Here is a 12,306-nt window from a genome sequence, read left to right as displayed (position 1 = left end):
CCGGGCTTTGGGAGGCGGCGGCGATGGTGGTGGTGGTGGTGGTGGCTAGAGGCGGGGCGGCGCTATATAAATGGGGCGGGGCGGGGCGACTTGGAGGAGGGGGCAAGGCGCGGCGGCGAAGTCCGGCTCGGACTCCGGAGTCCGGGTCGGCGGCAGCGGGGCGCGCACGCACGCAAGAGGCGGCGGCGGCGGGCGGTTGGGCCGGCCTGCTCGGCTGGGCCTTTGGCCCAGTCGGGCGTGGGTTTTTTTTTAACATTCCGCCGACTAGAAAAATCCTAGAAAAATATAAATAAAAATCTAGAAATTCCAAAACAAGTTTTCTCCGTCTAAATAAAATATTTAGAACAAGATGAACTTTTCTTGGCCCCTAAAATGCAATTTTTAAAACATGCAAATTTTTCTAGGGCAAATAAAATTCCGAATAAACTCAAATAAAATCCAAATAATGATTTTAACATTTTTCCTCTGATTTTTCAATTGTTTTGGAGAAGTCATATTATCTCCCCTCATTTATTTATTTGAGATGAAATATTTTCTGGAGAGAAAAATAATTAAAACCAAAATCCTCGTCTTGAGTATTTGATAAAACTCAAATATGAAAATCGGAAAATCCCCAACTCTCTCCGAGGGTCCTTGAGTTGCTTAGGATTTCGAGGATTGCAAACGAAAAAGCAATAAAATATGATATGCATGGATGACCTATGTATAACATGCCAAATTGGAAATTTGGGATGTTACAGCATCACCAGCGCACAATACGGCTGACCGACCACCTCGTGGCCGCGACAGAGAGGCCTCTAGGCCCTCCACTAGAACCGTACCCCGACATCGCTCGAAAAGCACAAGGCCACAGGGGAACGCTCCGGACTTGCGAGATATATTGGAGGATAAGGCAAGACAATCAAGATCGATCGACGGATCGCGTGGGCGCCCCATGATACGTGACAACAACCGTCGCGCCGGACACAGCAAGTCCGGCCGGGCCGAACACAGTAGACAAAGCTCGCTTGAGCTCCGTCGTGATATAGCCCAATATAGAGGCGCCGCACACCCACTATGCTTCACAGATGAAGTAATGGATCATCAAATCCCCGAAGGGTTTAAACCCGTGAATATTGAATCCTATGATGGCACAACAGACCCCGCGGTTTAGATCAAAGACTATCTCCTTCATATCCACATGGCCCGCGGTGACGATCTTCACGCCATCAAATACCTCCCACTCAAGCTTAAAGGACCAGCTTGGCATTGGCTTAATAGCTTGCTAGCAGAATCAATTGGGTGTTGGGAGGACCTGGAAGCCGCATTCCTTGATAACTTCCAGGGCACGTATGTGCGACCACCAGATGCTGACGACCTAAGCCACATAATTCAGCAGCTAGACGAATCGGCCAGATTATTCTGGACACGGTTCTTAACTAAGAAAAATCAAATCATCGACTGTCCAGATGCGGAGGCCCTCGCGGCCTTCAAACATAACATCCGCGATGAGTGGCTTGCCCGGCACCTAGGATAGGAAAAGCCGAAATCCATGGCAGCCCTCACATCACTCATGACCCGCTTCTACGCGAGAGAGGACAGCTGGCTAGCCCGCAGCAACAACCTCAGCAAAAATTCTGGCAGTCCGGATACCAAGGACCGCAACAGCAGGTCGCGTCGCAACAAGAACAAACGCTGCATTAATGGCGACAATAATGAGGATACGGCAGTCAATGCCGGATTCAGAGGCTCCAAACCCGGTCAGCGGAAAAAGCCATTCAAAAGAACTACTCCGGGTCCGTCCAATTTGGACCGAATACTCGATTGCTCGTGCCAGATACACGGCACCCCTGAAAAGCCAGCCAACCACACCAATAGGGACTGTTGGGTATTCAAGCAGGCAGGCAAGCTAATTGCCGAAAACAATGGCAAGGGGCTGCATAGCGATGACGAAGAAGAGACCCGACCGTCGAACAATAGAGGACAGAAGGGTTTCCCCCCACAAGTGCGGACGGTGAACATAATATACGCAACCCACATACCCAAGAGGGAGCGGAAGCGAGCACTCAGGGACGTATACGCGATGGAGCCAGTCGCCCCGAAGTTCAACCCATGGTCCTCCTGCCCGATCACTTTTGATCGAAGGGACCACCCCACCAGCATCCGCCACGGCGGATTCGCTGCATTGGTTTTAGACCCAATCATCGATGGATTTCACCTCACCAGAGTCCTAATGGACGGCGGCAGTAGCTTGAACTTGCTTTATCAGGACACAGTGCGCAAGATGGGCATAGACCCCTCAAGGATTAAACCCACAAAGACGACCTTCAAAGGCGTCATACCAGGTGTAGAGGCCAATTGTACAGGCTCAGTTACACTGGAAGTGGTCTTCGGATCCCAGGATAACTTCTGAAGCGAGGAGTTAATCTTCGACATAGTTCCGTTCCGCAGCGGCTATCATGCTCTGCTCGGACGGACCGTGTTTGCAAAGTTCAACGCGGTGCCGCACTACGCATACCTCAAGCTCAAGATGCCAGGCCCTCGAGGAGTCATCACGGTCAACGAAAACACTGAACTCTCCCTCCGAACGGAGGAACATACAGCGGCTCTCGCGGCAGAAGTACAATGCAGCCTCTTAAGGCAATTCTCAAGTCCGGCCGTTAAGCGACCGGACACGGCTAAACGCGCCTGGAGTAACCTACAACAAGACCACCTGGCACGTTCCGAGCACACGTAGCAATGTGGCCCCAACCCCAGCCCTCGCAAAATTGCAAGACTGGTCCTTCGCGTACATCATTACGCTCTGGAGATACCATGGGCATAGGGGGAGGGGCACGACCACGACAGGCCCAGAATGCGGCTTAAGCACATTAGGGGCTCCCAAGTGTGTCATTCTTTTTTTTCTTTTTATTTCTTACCCACAGGACTCCGTTCACCAGAGGCCCTGTCCGGCAGTAGACCGGCCGAACTCACGATGCAACAGCCAGGGAAGGAGAAAGGCTACAATGAATATCCAGGTGGTCTCCATTACGAGCATTAAATCTGTTTTATACACCATTCCGCAGCCTACCCCTGGAGGGGGACATGTTTAATAGTCCCATCCCTTGCTTACCGCACTATTCGTATCGTTCTGCATTCATGGCAGTATTCCTTGAATAAACAATGCAGCACCTTTTTGCTTATAATTGCATTCCTTTCTTATACATATGTTCATTATGACATGTCGCATCCGTACACTTTGGTACAGCTAAATACACCAGGGGCTTAAGTTCCCCACATTATGGTGTGATAAGTCCGAACACTATCACAAGTGCGGCACCCCGAACTTATAGCATTATATGCATCGGCTTCGAATCATGTCTTGGGTCAATAGTTGGGTTTGCCCGGCTCCCATGTTTTGGTACCTTACATTCCGTTGTATCGGCTAAGGTAGCACTGGGAGAACCACTGTGATTGTGCCCTAGTTGAGCTGGGCGAGCGCCTAAGTGGAGAAAGCTAAAACTGACCGTCATGATGAGGCGAGAGCCGGTCGCTGTTCGAGAGGTTTTTCTCGAGTCCCTAAAGACTTATGCCACTTAGAGCGAGGAACCGGCTTTGTCCGGCCCAGGCGTGGATAGCGCCCCGAATTCAGCCTTCCGAACACTAGGGGCTTTGCTGAAATTTAAAATTATAGAATTCTATGGCTAAGTGAGAGTATTCAAGCTTTATAAGTCCGGTTGCCTCATTCGTTGTGTTGAGCGCCTCCCTAGATGGACCCAAATATGGGAACAAGAGTGCTCAAATTTATCCCGAACACCCCAGCACTCGTGGCATGGGGGCTGAAGCCGACAACTTGCCATCTCTCAGATTTGATAAACAGCCGCACAGAAGGTAATATTTTAAATCAACAAGCGTTGCTTAGCGCATACGAACAAAGTTTTCAGCGCACAGGATAACAAAATGCGAGTCTACTCAAATATTACATTTTTGGAGCACTCACCCGCAATAATGCGGGCACCCTTCAGGACTCCCTTATAATACATCTCGGGCGTGCGATACTCCTTGCCCGGCGGTGGCGGGTCCATCACAAGCTTCTCAGCATCCATCTTGCCCCAGTGCACCTTAGCACGGGCAAGGGCCCGACGAGCACCTTCAATACAGGCGGATTGCTTGATGACTTCAACCCAGGGACAAGCATCCACCAGCCACCACACCAGGCCGAAGTAGCTCCCAGGCGTGGCCTCCTTGGGCCACAGCCGAACTATGAGGCCCTTCATGGCCTGTTCGGCCACCTTGTGGAGCTCGACCAGCTGCTTCAGCTGGTCGCTAAGGGGCACCGGATGTCCGGCCTCAGCATACTGAGACCAGAAGACCTTCTCCGTCGAGCTCCCCTCCTCGGCCCTATAGAAAGCGGTAGCATCGGACATGTTGCGGGGTAGATCTGTGAACGCTCCTGGAGAGCTCCGAATTCGGGTAAGTAACAGGTAATTCACATTCACATAACTGCTTTGCATGAAAAATGCCTTACCCGCCGCTATTTTCTTCAATGCCTCGATTTCCTGAAGGGCCTTGTGGGCTTCGGCCTTAGCGGCTTTGGCACTCTCAAGAGCCAATGCAAGCTCGGACTCTCGAGTCTTCGAGTCGCGCTCCAAACTCTCATGCTTTTCCACGAGAGCCTGGAGCTCTTGCTGTACCTCCGCCACCCGTGCCTCATGCTTCTCTCGCCCAGCATGCTCCACGACCGCATTAAGTTCGGCCGCGGACACCACCTCCTTCAGGGTCGCCACCTCGTTCGTGGCCCCTGAAGTACCCACGTTATCCTTGTCATTTCTCTTGCAACCAAATCCTTTTCTGTAAGGTAAAACTTTAATAAGGTGTTACTCACCTTCCTTGTCCTCGAGCTGCTTCTTGGCACGGCCGAGCTCGTTCTCGGACCGCTCGAGGTTTTGCTTCAAAGCATCGACCTCCGCAGTTAGTGCGGCAGAGGTCAGCAGCACAGCCTGCAATCCCATATTGACATATTTTTTAAAGACTCCTGCGTACATCTTTTTAGATCCTTAGTCCGGCGTTTCTTTCCGAACACCGAACCGAGCATCTGGGGCTACTGTCTATGTGGTACTATTTTACATATATTAATATTCTTACCTTAAAGCCTGTTAGAAGGCTGCTGCAGGCTTCGGTCAGCCCGCTTTTGGCGAGCTGAACCTTCTGAATCACCGCACTCATGACAGTGCGGTGTTCCTCCTTGATGGAAGCGCCGTTGAGCGCCTCCAGCAAGTTATCCGGCGTCTCCGGTTGGACGGAGGCCGCTGGCGTCATGGTCTTGCCCTTCTTATGAAGGGGCCGCCTGCCGGACTCCGGAACCACTGCAGGTTCCGGTGCGGAGTCCGGTACGAAGTCCGGGAGGTTGCCTTGTGGCACCTCCGGGGCCTCCTCCTCCGGGTGGGTCCCTCTCTGGGATCCCACCTCGGCGTCGTCGGTGTCACGGGGGGTGGAGGCGGTTGGAAGTGAAGTACTATCCACATCCGACGTACCCAAGGACCCGCTCGACGAAGCGGGAAGATCGTCCTTGGGCGGACTGCAGGGTTGTATGCGGTATTAGAAAGACACCGTGTGGCAAAAAGAAAAATCATGAAGTTATTCGGGAGTCTGGATACTTACGGTCTCACCAGGGGCTTGGCCCTTGAAGGCCAATCCTCGTCCTCATCACCGGCGTTGGCGGAACAGTCCGGGGGAAGAGTCCTTCCCTTCTTGGACCCTTCGGCCTCCCTCGTTGGGGAGGCCTTCCTTTTCTTCCCTTCCCCCGCTGGGGGAGAGGCCTCTTTCTTCTCCTCCTCGTCCTGTGGGAGGAGTCCGCCTCGGAGTCATCGGACGATGAGTCCGATAACACCTGAAAACGGGAACTCTTTCAAGTGCCCGTGGCCTTCTTCTTGGCCTTCTTCTCCGGCACCATGTGGGGTGCCGGAACCAGCAGCCCTGTTAAGCGGGCGTCCGCTGGGTCTTCTGGCAAAGGAGCCGGATAGTTAGTCTGCCCGGCCTTCTTCAGCCAGTTCTATCAAAGGAGAGGGAGTTTAGATCCCACATAGATTCAAACTATGAAAAGCAAGTGTCCCATAAAGGATAACATGGCTTACCTCATCAGCTGGACGCTGCGAGCGGAATCCGCGATCTTCAGTAGCGGATGCGGGGGCCTCGGCGCCCTTGAACAGCACCTTCCAGGCCTCTTCGTACGAAGTGTCGAAGAGCCTCTTCAAGGTTCGGTGTTGGGCCCGATCAAACTCCCACAATTTAAAGGCCCGTTGTTGGCACGGGAGAATCCGGCGGATGAGCATGACCTGGACTATGTTGACAAGCTTGAGCTTCTTGTTCACTAGCTTTTGGACGCAGGCTTCGAGTCCGGTCAGCTCCTCCGAATCGCCCCAGGTCAGGCCACTCTCTTTCCAAGAGGTGAGCCGTGTGGGGATGCCAGATCTGAATTCGGGGGCCGCTGCCCATTTAGGGTCACGCGGCTCGGTGATGTAGAACCACCCCGATTGCCACCCCTTGATGGTTTCCACGAAGGCGCCCTCGAGCCAAGTAACGTTGGGCATCTTGCCCACCATGGCGCCTCCGCACTCCGCTTGGCTTCCCTTCACAACCTTCGGCTTGACATTGAAGGTCTTGAGCCACAAGCCGAAGTGGGGCTGGATGCAGAGGAAGGCCTCGCACACGACGATAAACGCCGAGATGTTGAGGATGAAATTCAGGGCCAAATCATGGAAATCCAGGCCGTAGTAGAACATGAGCCCCCGGACAAAGGGGTGAAGTGGGAAGCCCAGTCCGCAGAGGAAATGGGGAAGGAATACCACCCTCTCATGGGGCCCGGGGGTGGGGATGAGCTGCCCCTCGTCGGGGAGCCGGTGCGCGATGTCGCTGGACAGATATCCGGCGCTGCGCAGCTTCTTGATGTGCCCCTCCGTAACGGAGGAGGCCATCCACTTGCCTCCTGCTCCGGACATAGTTGGAGAAGGTTGAGGTGAGATGTGCGGACTTGGGCGCTGGAGCTCGAGTGCGCGGAGATGGATAAGCAAAGGAGGAAGAAGGCACAGGTAAAAAGGTGGATCCTTATCCCCTTATATATGGGCGGACGAAACTATGCGTCCCCACCGGCCTGGTAAAACTCGCTTTTCTCCCAAGCGCCGCAATCAATGGCGCGGTTGGGTTACCCACGTCCGTATTGATGGGAATCCCGGAATAAGGGGAACACGATCTCTGCTTCGACAAGACGTGCCAGGGAAATCGCTTCGCTAAACGCGCAGAGGTGGTATAATAAAAACGATTCAAGTAAAGGCTTGGTTGTGGTGTGACATCAAGCCATGGAATACGTCAGCAGATTGAACTTTCGTAAATATTATTCTCTCTACGGTGGAATGTGGAATTTATTTTGCAGAGCCGGACACTATCCTGGTGTTCACAATCTTCTATAAATTATTCGGAGAAGGAACCCGCCTTGCAATGCCGAAGACAATATGCGTGCCGGACTCATCGTCATTGAAGCCTGGTTCAGGGGCTACTGAGGGAGTCCTGGACTAGGGGGTGTTCGGATAGCCGAACTATCATCATCGGCCAGACTCCAAGACTATGAAGATACAAGATTGAAGACTTCGTCCCGTGTCCGGATGGGACTTTCCTTGGCGTGGAAGGCAAGCTTGGCGATACGGATATGTAGATCTCCTACCATTGTAACCGACTCTGTGTAACCCTAGCCCTCTCCGGTGTCTATATAAACGCCCGAACCTGGGTAAAACATCGTGTCCCTTGTCTCCTGTTACCATCCGCCTAGACGCACAGTTCGGGACCCCCTACCCGAGATCCGCCGGTTTTGACACCGACAATGAGCCTCCATGACAGGTTCACCTTCAGGATTGGCCGGAAGCGTCAGGGTTAGCCCTCTCCGCGCTTGCGCTCTGCTCCTTTTCCTGGAAGGTTGATGATGACCAGTCAATGTTGTTTAAGGCTTCAAATTCAGCTTCATCATCAACAAGGCCGGCCGGGTCAACTTCAGGAGCAAAGGTATGCTTACGAAGCGGGGGAATCAGACTAGTCACGTCATATTGAGGTGTTGGAATTCTTCGGTTCTCTTCATCATAACCCGCCTAGTACTTGGTAAGATCTACTTCAGTGGCTATCAGAGTTGCCACGGGGCGTATCTCTTTCACACAGGCGAGAAAATCCGCGTCCTCAAAAGGCGTGCCGTCTTCCTTCAGGATTGGGTAACCAATGGCGATATCCTCCGGGTCTAGTTCAGGTAGCCAAGCTTTAGCCCGGCTTAGAGCATTTATCGCTTCGGCTCTTGCAGCTGATCGTCTCAATTCGTTGATCCGATGTGGAAGGACTGAAAGCTTCCTCAAGACCTGTGTTAGGAGAGTTGGCATTTCATTGGACAAGGCCACTGAAGCAATTGTCCGTTGTGACCAGGTGTACAATTGTTCCACCAAGGTGTACATGGCTTTCAGTTTCGTCAGCATGTTGTGGTTTAAATTTGAGCTTCTGGGGCCTGTATAAAGCATAATCCGAAGAGTTAATTTCTGGCATATACTCTATTGCATGGCTTAAGATATATACACAATGGCAAGGCGACTTACCAAAGATAGCTGCGACCATTTGAGAAATATGGCGCTTTAACCTGGACAATTCTCCAGTGACTTCTTCCAGAGCTGCTTTTGCTTTTTCAGCCCGGCTTATCAGTGCGATCTTTTCATCCGCCCAGGCTTTCTTCTCAGTTTCAAGTTCTTTCTTCAGTTTCTCCTGTTCAGAAACACTGAATCTGAACTTGGTGTTGGCCTTCTCAAGTTCCGACTCTTGGAATTCAAGGCGGTTCTTCAGATTGGTCACCTCAGACTCGAGTTGACTCGTGGTAGCCTATACAAGTGCAAAATTCAAATCAAGTAAGTTGTTTATGCAGTATTAAAGACCCAAGCATTTTGCCAGCAATAACACTTGGCACTTGGGGGCTAATGTCCCAAAGAGTTTTTCTTTTCTATGGCGGTTCATCAGACGGTGATTTATACGAGTAAGTCCCAAGCATTTTGCAAGCAATATTACTTGGCACTTGGGGGCTAATGCGTACTATTGTTTAAAGACCTCGTAAGAATTTCTCTATAAAGAACCAGCTCAACAATACTGGTTAAGCCGCTTCTTGGGGACTACATGGTAAGCCGGAAATTTTTCCTTTCTTTATGTTGTTAAGTTTGTTTCTAAGTCTACACCATAAGCATCATAAGCAGCAGACTTGGGGGCTAACATACTAAAGGGTAATGAACAAGAGAGAACGGGTTGTACCTCAAATTTATGGTGCATCTGCTTCACCATGTCAATCTCAAGGTTCCGGTTGCTGTGCACTTGGCTCATATAGCCAGAGAAGACATCTCCAATGCTCATATGAGCATAATTAGTGACATTCATCTTGACTTGGCGCTGGTCTAGAAGTTCTTCCTTGGCGGGGCATTTGGCCAGCACAGTTGGCCTCCCCGGCTCAGCGTAGCCGGTTCTGGTGATCTCGACATCAACATTGGAAGGATCATCTGTCCGGGTTGGGCTTGGAGGCTTGGGATTTTCCGAGTCATTAGCACCTTGGTCAGTGGGCAGGTCGGTAGGAGGTGACGCATCTTGCGCTGGTTCAGGTGGCAGTCCATGAGTGCTTAGGTCCGGCACGGTTGTTTCAAGAGCCGGATCAATTACGACTCTCTCTTCAGCTAGTTTATTCTTCCTAACCATCTTGCCAAGCTTGGCTTGACCGTTGCGTTCAAATAAAAGGATTAATACAGAAGCAAGAAGATTACAATAACTACAAAGTGAGCGGTTTATTATACCCTAGTACAGTCTTAAAAGTTGGCAGATTGGACTGCAATGACTCGCCGGAGGAAGGGGAAGTATCCTGATAATCCGAGTCAGAGGAATTGAGTGGTTGACGAAAGAAACTCGCCAAGGGGTAAAACTTAGTTAAAATAGGGGTAACCTCATTTCGACGTTTCCTTGGAGTATTTGGTAAGCCGGAGGAGAGCTCCGCGTCCTTGCTGGTCCGGGTCTGCCTCTGGTTCTCATGAATTTGCCGCTTCAAAAGAAATTGAGGATCGTGATGAGCTAGAGGATGAGAAAATCTTACTTTCCGGGTCACTCTGCGGATTTTCTATCTTGGCAAAGGCTCGGAGTTGGAGGAAAGGATAGTTATCTCATCAGCCTTGCTACGGCTTGTCCCAGTGTCCTCCTGCTGATGATCAGTGTCAATAAGATGATTAAAAATTAAGCCAAGGGAGTCAAGGGCTACCTCTGACTCAGAAGAGTCCGCCAGCCGAAGCAGATCAGAAGCAGTAGCTTTCTTGCCCTTCTTTTTAACAGCTTCTTTCCTGGCGGCTTTCTTTTCTTTCCTGGCTCTCTTGGCCGCTTCATGATCATATTTAACTTTCCAAAATTTATCACCTGCCTGCAAGGATTAAGCATATTATGAGTATGGGTGAAGTATTAAGAGAATAAGATAAGCATGTTATATGGGCGGTTTACCTTTGGAGCCGGGTTATCTTTGCAGAAAGGGGCTAAACCCACTTTGCCACAATCCGCCAGACTCTCGTTGAGAAGAGACTTGGTCATGTCATCAACAACATGAGCAGGTAAGTCGTTAGGGCTATGGCGCAGGGGGTCATTCTTGGCGCCGATATATTCGCACATTAAGACGGTGCGATGGCTCAATGGAATAACTCGCCAGGCAAGCCAGACCCAGACCAGGTCAATGCCCGTCAACCCATTCCCTAGTAGAGCCTTGATCTTGGCCAAGGTAGGAGCAAGGGATCTGCATTCTGCAGCAGTAATCTTATCAGGCAGAGGATGATTGGTGTCAAGACGAAGGGCGCGAAAGCCGGGCAGAGGGTTCTCGTCAGCCGAAGAGGTATCCTTGCAGTAGAACCACGTCATGTTCCAATTTTTGGGATGGCTTGGCGGATTAGCATAAGGAAAGATCGCGTCTCTGTGGCGCTGAATTGACACTCCGCCAAGTTCCAAGCTCTGGCCGCTGGCACACTCTGTCTGGCGGTTCAAGTAGAACAACTCTCTGAAAAGCAGTAAGTTGGGCTCTTCACCAAGATAGACTTCGCTGAACACTTGGAAATTGCAGATGTTAGACACGGAATTGGGACCAATGTCTTGTGGGCGAAGGTCAAAAAACTTCAGCACATCTCTGAAAAACTTCGAACCAGGAGGAGTAAAACCCTGGCTCATATGATCTGTGAAGACTACAACCTCTCCGTCTTTGGGTTGAGGGATTTCTTCATCCGGGTTAGGAGCACGATAAGGCATGACTTCTTTCTTCGACAGATAGCCGGTTTTCACAAAGTCATTCAAAGTGCTGTCAGTGACAATGGATTTCACCCAGTTGCAAGAGGTAGGTGCCTTGGGCGCCATTATGTTTGAAAGCCTCAAGACAAAGTAAACGGGGCTGGTTCAAATTTAAGCCAGATAAGATAAAAGTATTACTGTGAATTGCAATATGGCGACTTATGAAGGGGCCTAATTGTATAAGGATAATTACATCCGGGTTACTTAAGCCGCCATAGGTTTTATAAGCCGTCAGCACTATTTGCGCTGACGGGGGAAGTTTAGACTATTAATTGAGCATTACTTCCTTAAAGCCGGCAATTAGAGCCGCCATGACTGACAAATCTAACAAACTATGGATTTTTCCTAAGTGCAGGACAAACCGGTTTCACAGTTTGCAGCAGTTATTTTGGATCAAACAAAGGTTCAGAAAAGAAAATTACTAGACCTAAAAAACAAGGCGCAGAGAAGTTCATATGCTCTGATGAGTTTTTCTTACAAGGAAAGGAGGTCCATTGAAAATCAAAATGGATGTGGAACACGAACCGCGTCAGATCCATGGGGTTTTTGGATCAAACAAAGTCATGGCAAGGAAAAGCGCGGCAGCTTGGATGAACTGTGCCCGTACAGAGGAGCTCGACTAGCCCTAATGCAGATCTATGGCGCGGAAAGGGAGAGAACTTACTGCGGAGGATCTGTGAAGGAGGAGCGCTGTCATTCTCTGGTCAAGATCAGGTCGATGCAGCGGCCAAGCTCGACGAGGACGAAGGGTGCAGTGGTGATGGCGGCGGAGCTCCAGTAGAAGATGGGGGCGAGAGGAAGAAGATGCGAACGGAGAATAAGAGGAGACCTAGTCGGGTCTATTTATAAGGAAAGCCTGTTAAGAGGGTGCGAAAAATGAGGAGGCCGAAAAATAAATTTATCCGGCTATAAGGGCGCCTCGATTTTCGGATGATCATTAAGACAGAGATCCGTTGAGATATATTGGACAAAGCGTGCAGT

The sequence above is a fragment of the Triticum dicoccoides genome, chromosome 1B (genome assembly GCF_002162155.2).
Source record: "Triticum dicoccoides isolate Atlit2015 ecotype Zavitan chromosome 1B, WEW_v2.0, whole genome shotgun sequence".
Lineage (NCBI taxonomy): Eukaryota > Viridiplantae > Streptophyta > Magnoliopsida > Poales > Poaceae > Triticum > Triticum dicoccoides.
This window is presented reverse-complemented; position numbering follows the sequence as displayed.